The sequence below is a fragment of the Felis catus genome, chromosome D4 (assembly GCF_018350175.1).
Source record: "Felis catus isolate Fca126 chromosome D4, F.catus_Fca126_mat1.0, whole genome shotgun sequence".
Lineage (NCBI taxonomy): Eukaryota > Metazoa > Chordata > Mammalia > Carnivora > Felidae > Felis > Felis catus.
In genome coordinates, this window is record NC_058380.1 from 55,571,360 (window position 1) to 55,580,820 (window position 9,461).

Sequence of the window (9,461 nt, forward strand, 5' to 3'; positions counted from 1 at the left end):
GTGACAGGTTAGCTTTATCTGCCATGACAGAAGAGGACGTAGAGCAAGCTCCTCATGCTGCCAAGTTCAGTGTGGCCTCTGTGTACTGAGCAGTGTAGCCCTAATTCCTCTCTGGTTGAGAAAGAGTCTCAGGTGGATTTACCTTTCCTGTGTTGCTTTCTCCCAGGTCTGCAGCAGCTATATTGGCTCTCCTGGTCTCTGAGCTCTGGACTTCTGTTTGAATATACACAAAAGTATGTGGACAGTCCAGGGCTTATCCTAGCAGCCCTCTGGAGGCACTCTTGAGTCTCCATTAAGGCAGGTGCACTGACAGTTACATTAGTTTGGCCCTCTCTGGCCTTGGCACCCCTCCAGCTTGGAGGCCAGACTTCCAACAACTTTCTCCAGAGCAAGCCACGAGCCCCAGAACAACAGAAGATTTCAGAAGTGACGTCACAAAACTGGCACTTAGTTTTCATAGGAAGAGCAGGGTCACCCTTTGGTCCTGACCCAGACAATCTGCCTTGAGAGGCAGCAAGTACAGAAGCAGAAGAAGCAACTGGAGGGAAGAGATGGAAAACTACAAAACCACCTCTACCTGGACCCATTTAGCACAGGGTCAGTAGCCCCAAACACAAGAAGCCCACAAGTACCTGTTACATCTCTGAAGCAGTGGTTCATTGGGTGAACTGCATATGGAGAGCATCTCAGGAGGCAGGAGACCTGATTTTAGACGCCAGCTCTGCCACATAACTCGCTGCTTGGTGGAATGGAGGTATCACCTGCCTTACCAGGTTGTTGTGAGGATTAAATGAGATAAGACACATAGAGGTGCTTAATCTATCATAGGTGGTGGAAGTTTATATAAATGATACTTGGGGGCGCCTGGCTTTCTCAGTTGGTAGAGCATCTGACTCTTAATCTCAGGGTCGTGAGTTCCAACCCCACATAGGGTATAGAGTTTACTTTTTAAAAAAAATACTTGGTATCTGGAAAATATATAAGCTGCTTCTTCCTCCATACTATTAGCCAAGTAAAAAGTATAGAATGCTAAACAGGCCTACCTTCTGGTAGGCTTATGTGCCTACCCCATGCAGCCCTGTGCTAGGGCTGTGGTCTATTCTTTCAGTTAGTAATGCCCCAGAGATCACATCCCTGAACACATATTTATAATGAAATTGGTTGGTCTGGCACAAACAGGTCATTAGTCTGTTATTAAAAGTTAAGGGGAGCTATAAGAGGCTCCTGTGATACTGGAAGTAGGAATGGGTTAGCTCTTGTGGTTGGGAGAAGGGAAATGGGAGGAAGTTTTTGGGCTGAGTCTTAAGATGGTAGACTGTCATTTGGAGAAGAGAGGCATGCCAAGCGAAGGTAAATGGCATGATGTGGCTTGCAGTGCGAATGAGGAAAGGTGAATCGTCCAGAGTGGGCAGTCAGCTAGAAGGACATGTGATGAGGCTGGAGAGGTAGAAAGAAAGCGGTCAGCTGTGGAGAGCCACAAAGAGCCACTGGAGAGTCCTAAGCAGAGAGTGACAGTAAAGGTCCAGATAGGAAATATTATAGGCTTTCTGAGTCTTAAGAGTTTCTGTTACAGCTACCCAACTCTGCCATTGTGATATGAAAGCGGCCACAAACAATACATAAGCGAATGAGCCTGCCTCTGTTCTAGTAAGGCCTTATTTTATAGACACTGAAATCAGAATTTCATATAATTTTTACATGGTGCAAAATAATGTCATTTTTTTCCAGCTATTTAAAAATTAGAAAACCATTCTTAGCTCATGAGTTGGACAAAAACAGGCAGCAGGATGGATTTGCCTAAGGACCTTAGTTTGCCCACACCCTGTTCTAGAGCAGTGTCTCAGACAGTGTGTAGAAGGAATTGGAGGTTTAACATTGAGGCAAGAGGCCCAGCCAACAGCTATAGGAGTTATCCACACGAGAAGATGAGGATGCTGGGGGGTGGTGCTTCAAAGGGAAGAGATTCAGGAGGTCAGATAGGATGCTGAGTGCTGGCAGGTAGCTAGCACCCCTCGGATCACCAAAGGGACCCCTCACCCCCCTCAGCAAGGGGAAGCTGCTTCTCATGGGTTTGGTGGATTTTCCACTGAGCACTGGCCTTGGACATGAGCATGGACTAAATCCTGTGGGCACCGTGACCCCATACTATTGCTCCCTGAAAATCAGGTGATCTCATTCCTCCCCCTTCCAACCCTACCCTCTTCTTTGGCAGGAGATTCTTTATGGGGCCAGAGCTTTTCAGAGACCCAAGTTCTTATCTCTGGAATTCCCTCTGGCTTGTGTGGCAGGGCTGGCTCCTTTCAGCAGTGGTGTCTGCCTGACATGCAGTGGGAGGTTGTATCCAGGATTGGAGATGAAAGCGGCCCTCCTGAATGCAGGGTCTGTGTGAAGCAGCTCTGGATCCTGTCCTGGACAGGCCAGAGAACAGACCAGGGGAGGGGAAGAAGGAATGTCAGTCTTGTAAGAGGTTCAAAATCTCACAGAGTGGGTCCTGTGATTTACGTTTGGAGGGTTAGGGTCCTTCCCACATGGTGTCAGCCTTCTTGCTTCATGCCTGAAACCCTAGAGACCTTGTTCTCTAAGGAGAACCTACCAATGTGCCTTCCCTTCTAAAATTAGGGAGGGAATGCCTGGCCACCTTCACAGACCTGCCTACCTTATCAGTCCCCTCCTATGTCCTGTAATACCTACTGAGAAATTTCTCCCTCCCAAGCTCACTACGTGGCCTCAACACAGATGTCCCATACTATCTCTAATGGCCTTGTAGAGCTCACAAATCTCCAGGGAAAGCTCTAAGCTAGCCTAACCCCTCAGTCTACAAAGGCCTACCCCAGAAGGGATGTGTCACACTCAATGTGAGCCAGACCAAGACTGGAATCCAGGCTTTCTAGGTTTCCCAACCTAGAACTGCCCCTAGGCCGGGAGGGGTCTGAGTCTTCAAGGAGAAGGCAACTGTCTTCCCCAAACAAAATTCCTTTGGAGTCCTTCCCAGTAGCCCAAGCTGCCCTCAGCCCCCCAGGCTTCATGTGGTTGCTCTTTATAAGGCACAGCGTGGCTACACAGAACCTGGCTAAACTGCTAGGACACCCAGTTGGCTGCCTCAACTCACTCTGTGAACCCTGAGCAGTTTGCTTCCATTGTCTGGGCATTGGTTTCCCCATCTGTCAGGTCGGGAATAGTTTCAGCCCACATGCTACCTGAAGCCATTGGAAGGCTAGTGGGTAGACAGGATCTGAGAGGCTGGGATATTCTGTCAGTTCAGTCAAGCGTTGAGCCTATCCCAGGATCATCCCTCAGAGGATAGCCCATTTGGGGGAAGGAATGGAGCAGTTGTGAAGCTGCTCTGGCAACAGCTGGGGCTTTCAGTCACCTCCCCCGCTTCTACTACCTCCACCCCTGCCCCCCTCCCCAGGCTTGACGCAGTGGTGAAGGAGTCTGAAGTACTCATGCACCCACTCCTTCTCAAAAGTCTCTTCTGATAGTAGATAACAGCTTTTGAGCACTTAATATGCACCAAGCACTGTGCTCATCTCTTAATCCTCAAAGCCCCTTGAAGCATATATTCTTACTATCTCTATTTTACCAATGGAGAAACTAAAGGTTGAAATTAGGTCACTTGCCCAAGATCACTCAATGAATTACTGGGGATCTGAAGTTCCTATAAAGTCAGACTCAAAACCTGTGTCCTCTACTATACACAGAACAGGGAGAGTTCACACACATTACCTTGGAGTCCCTGGGACTGCGTTGTCTGGCAGGTCGGGACAGGTGGAAGAAAAGCTTATACTGTGTCCCAATGTAGAGAACACAGCAACCCCCAGATGATGGGACTTTTTCCTAGGATGGCCACTAGGGAGCAGTATGTATCCCCAAACCAGGAGCCTGGGGCTGGGATGGGATAGTGCTTATACTTTGCCTCAAAAAAGCTTTTACTTAAAATTTGTTAGTAGTTTATAACCAGTATCTTCATTTTTTTATGTTTATTTATGTATTTTTAATGTTTATTTTTGAGAGAGAGAGAGATGGAGTGTGAGCAGGGAAGGGTCAGAGAGAGAGACAGAATCTGAAGCAGTCTCCAGGCTATCAGCACAAAGCCTGACACTCAAACTCATGGACTGCGAGCTCATGACCTGAGCTGAAGCTGGACGCTTAACTGACTGAGCCACTCAGGCGCCCCAATGTTTATTTATTTTTGAGACAGAGAGACAGTGCGAGCCGGGGAGGGGCAGAGAGAGAAGGAGACACAGAATCTGAAGCAGGCTCCAGGCTCTGAGCTTTAAGCACAGAGCCCAATGCAGGGCTCGAACACAGAACCACGAGATCATGACCTGAGCCGAAGTTGGGCACTCAACCAACTGAGCCACCCAGATGCCCCAATTTTTTTTTTAAGTTTATTTTGAGAGAGAGAGCATGTGGGGGAGGGGCAGAGAGAAAGGAAGAGAGAATCCCAAGCAGGCTTTACATTGTCAAAGAGCCCAACACGGAGTTCAAACTCACAAACCATGGGATCATGACCTGAGCTGAAATCAAGAGTCCCACACTTAACTGACTGAGCCACCCAAGTATCTTTAAAACTTATAACCTTTCCAATTTTTTTTAATTTTTTTTTTACATTTATTTATTTTTGAGAGAGAGAGACAGAGCACAAGTAGGTGAGGGGCAGAGAAGGAGACACAGAATCCAAAGCAGGCTCCAGGCTCTGAGCTGTCAGCACAGACCCCGACGCGGGGCTCAAACCCACAAACCTTGAGATCACAACCCAAGCCGAAGTCGGACGCTCAACCGACTGAGCCACCCAGGCGCCCCCTGTTTGTTTTTTTAATACTGTTTTCTGTTTGTTTGCATACACAACGTAAGCACAGGAGGAAAATCTAAGTCGTGCAGATATCTGAAGAAGAATGTCGCAGGCAGAGGAAACCGCCATTGCAAAGGCTCGGTGGTGGAAACATCATGTACCTTGAAAGAGCAGCAAAGCCATCAGCTGTGGGAGAATGAATAGGGAGAGAGAAGCAGGGGCCTGGAGGCCACTGGAAGTCTTTAGGCAGAGGAGTGAGTGATACAATTTGGCTTATTTTTTGAAAGGATCACTCCAACTGCTGTATTGAGACTAGACCATAGGGGTGACACAGAGCAAAAAGACAGACTGGGAGATGATCAGAAGACCACTCTGTCTGTAATCTAAGAGAGGCAATGGTGGCTCAAACCTGGGTGACAGTGGCGGGGTGATGAAAAGTGGTTGGATTCTAAATGTATTTTGCAGGTAACACCTATAGGGTTTGCTAACAGCTAGGGTGTGGGTGGGGTGTGAGAGAGAAGGGGCTCAAGGATGACTTCAAAGATTTTGGCCTCAGCATTGGGAAGATTGAATTTGCTATTTACTAAGATAGGAAAGAGTGTGGGAGAAACAGCCTTGAGGGATGAAAATCTGTCCAGTGGGTGGTTGTACATAGGATTGGACAGGAGATCTAATTTGGGGAGCTGTGAGCATATAATGGTATTTACAGGCTGGTAAGGTCATGTTGGAAGGGAAGTCGAAAGAGAAGAGGTCCAGGGACTGTGCCCTGGGCATCCTGTCATCTACAGGGCAGGGAGCTGAGGACAGGGCAGGAATCAGACATTTCCAGAGCCAGAGCAGGGAGTTGAAGTTGCAGGACTCAGAGCTACAGGGAAGTCCTATGTGATGGTGGTCTCTGGAGCTTTCCTACTGGTTCCCTAGGAGAGTCTGGGCTTCTCTTGCTTGCCCTGGCCCATCTGAACCTTCTGAGAGAAAGGACTAGCCCCAGGGTAGAAGTCAATTAATACCCAGAGTATTTGGGTTCCTGGAGCCAGAGGAGATCATGGGCCTTGGCTGCCTCCTCCCCTCTAGCCATCTCTTAAACATGGGTGCTTTCCAGGACTCCATCGTCTATCCCTGGGCCATTTAATCCATCTGCAAGCCATCACATGCCACCCTGGGCTGTATCTCTAGCCCAGGCCTGTCTATCCCAGGGTGTCCCACAAGCACCTCCAGTTCAGCATGTCCAACTTCCAAACTCTCCTGGTATATCCACCACCTTCCAATTTCCCCTGCTCCAACACTGAGTCTCCCTTAGGAATTCATCTTCTCCCTGTCCTTGACCTTGACCAGGATGGAGGTAGGGGATCTGGGGGAGTGGGGAGGACAAGAACACATTCTTCCTGGCCTTAGCTGGGCTGTTCCAAGGGCCTGTTGTGACCCCTATCTGAGGAATCCTTATCAGCCAACAGGGGTTTGGCTGGGTCCCTGGAGGACTCAAAGGCTCAGTTCCAGATTTATGGCCTCATCCATGTGCCTGGGTGTACTTGGCTCTGAGCTATGTGTCTTGTCTCTCTGCCCCTGACCCAGCCTCTGAGCTTCTACACCTCCTACTGGGCCACAGAAGCCCTTGTACACACCCTCCAGAAGCCCTTGTACACACCCTCCAGCACCCACCCACTGCCTTGACTCCTGAGCACAGACATAAGGGGAGACCATGAGTTCTGGAAAACTCTTCTTCACCTTGCTTCATCACAGCAAAATGCCAATGGCAAAACCCAAACCTGAAGCACCTCACTCCTCTGAGCCTCATTATCCCCATTTTACAGACGTGGAGAGTGAGGCCCAGAGAGGTTCAATAACATGCCAAAGCTTAGTGGGGGCCACTTGAGTGTTTGGGGTTATTTGTTCATTTGGGGTCTTTGTTTTTTGAGTGTTATTTTCACTGTACCTGTATGTTACATATGCATGCTTATAGGATACATTTCACAATTCAGAAACCAAAAAAAAAAAAAAAAAAAAACTAGCCAAGGTCATATTGGTAAGGACTAAAATCCCTACAGTCTACCCCTTACCAAGCCAATCTCCCTAGGCCTCAGTTTCCTTGGATGTAAGATGGGCATGGTGATGTGAGGACCACAAGAGAATATAGAGCAAATACACTGCCCACATGCCAGGCATAGCTTATTTTATCATCCTAGCAGCCTTGTGAGGTGGGAGCTATTATTATCCTGTCTTACCTAAAGTCATACAGCTTGTGACTGGTAGAGCCAGCATTTGCATCCAGCCTGGCTGCCCTCATTGTGTTCTTAGGTTCCACAGTACAGGCCCTGCAGCACCCAGGAGGGTTAGGTCATACCTCTTCCCCACTTCAGGTTCAGCATAGAGGTAGGTACCTTGCCACGGTCAGACTGCACAGCTCTGAGTAGCCATAGCCTCCTCCCACTTGGCATCTGCACCCCAGCCTGGCCCGAGATGGCTGCTCCTTTCTCTTTCTGGGCTGCAGGATTCCCATCTGAGGGAGGAGACAGACTAGCCAGACCTCGGTGCTGCCTGTAGATGCCTGTCCCTTGGGGGTCGTGAGTGGGAGTGGGAGAGCAGGCAAGGACAGGGAGTGAGGGGCTCTCCCAAAGCCAGGACCACTAGGCTGAGGACCAAACCTTTACTTGCAAAGCCTTGGAGTGACCTGGCCTGGGGCTGGGAGTTCTTCCTACCTTACTCTGTCCCCATTTCAACCACAGCCTGAGTTGAGGTGGGGAGAAGCAAAGTGGGATCATGACATGAGACTTCAAAGTACTGGAAGAAGTCAGAGCTGAGAGGCTCCCCAGACACCAACAAATCCACTCCTCAGTGCACAGATAGGGAAACTGAGACCCAGAGAGGGGAAAGGTCCTGTCCAGGTCACACAGCAAGCCTGTGTTGGGCCAAGGCCTGTGAGAGAAGACAGGGCTTCCATGACTCATATCCCAACCTGGCTCCTAGCATTAAACAGATGTGTCTCCTGCAGCCATCCAGTACTGGAGAGTCCATGTGTGTGTGTTGTGTGTGACAGACAGACAGCAGAGTGAAGAGCAGGCACCCACAAGGCATTGTGATGCCCACCCCATCCCATCCTACCTCTTTGCTTCCTGCCTGCCTGTCTGCCTGCAGTGAGACCTGCCTCTCTCCTCCAGAGACATCCCTTGCCTCTGCCCCAAGCCTTGGCCCTACCTCTCCCCTGGGCCTGCCTTGGTTTACCTTACCTACTTGCCTGATCTTATCTGCTTCTCCTCTTCCCTCCCTTTCTGCACTCCAGTCCAGCAGTGGCCCCTCCATGCTCCCACCTTAGGGTCTTTCAGTGGCCATTTCCACAGCTTGGCATGCTCTTCTCCCGGGTATCCACACGGCTCACGCCCTCTCCCCCTTCAGGTCTTTACTCAAAGTCACCTCCTCAGGGAGGCCTTTGGTCTTTCCATTCCCACACACTTCCTATCCCTCTTTCCTGCTTTTCCTCATTAGTATGTATCACTAACATACCATGTTTTGCACAGAATGTCAGCTCTTTGAGAATAAGAACTTAAGTTTCTTTTTTGTGCCCGTATCCTCTGCCCCAAAATGGTATCTGGCATGTTGTAGAATTTCACCCAACTTCTGCCAAGAGAATGAAAGGGGTCTGTGCATAGAAATGCTGTGACCATTGTCAGGGCTCATATAAGCCTGACATTGGGATCAGAGTCTACAGCATATTATGGGCATTGGGCCTAGTCATGTCTGTGGCAGAGCAGTAGACAGCAGGCAGGTTCTTGATGGACCCACTGACTGCCCTACCTACAAGGCCACCTCCCAAGGACATGAAGATGACAAATGGCTGAAGTGGTCAGCAAGGGGCATAGGACAATGGGAGCCAGAAGTCTGGGACCCATATATGCTTCTCCCACTTGTGACTGAGGCCTTAGGGTCACTCTACTCTGGAATACTAAGAATGAAAAAGGCTACACTCCCCATGTTCACAAGGCCACTGAGGCTGAGAGAGGGGTAAGAGGCTTATCCAGGGTCACAGAGGGAGGCAGCTGGCTGGGACTTCCAGATGTGGTCCCTTCCCTGGTCACTCCCAGGCCTGGTCCCCTGGCTCAACTTTTCCCACTGTGGGAAGTCAGATATGGTCAAGCCCTTCCCCTTCCTCCCTGGCCCCCCTGTCATCAGCACATTCCATACCTATCACTTCCTATCACCTATGGCTATTCATCTTTTAAAATATATGATACCTACAAATGAATATATATCACAGTTATATGTTATAAAACAAAATCATATAACAAACCCATATATTTACCTCCAACATCCAGAACTAGAAAACAGTTCTGGATGTCGGAGGTAAACATGGGATGAGGTGGGCATCACAGCGCCATATATATATATATATATATGTATGTATATATATATATGTATATGTATGTATATGTATGTATATGTATATGTATGTGTATGTATATGTATATGTATGTATATGTATGTATATGTATGTATATGTATATATATATACGTATGTGTATATATATATACGTATATATATATATATATATATATATATATATATGTATATATATAGGTCCCTGCTCTTCACTCTGCTGTCTTTTCACTCCCTGCCTTTTCTTAAAGATTTTATTTTTTAAGATTAAAATCTTAAAGTAATCTTTGCTTTGCTTTA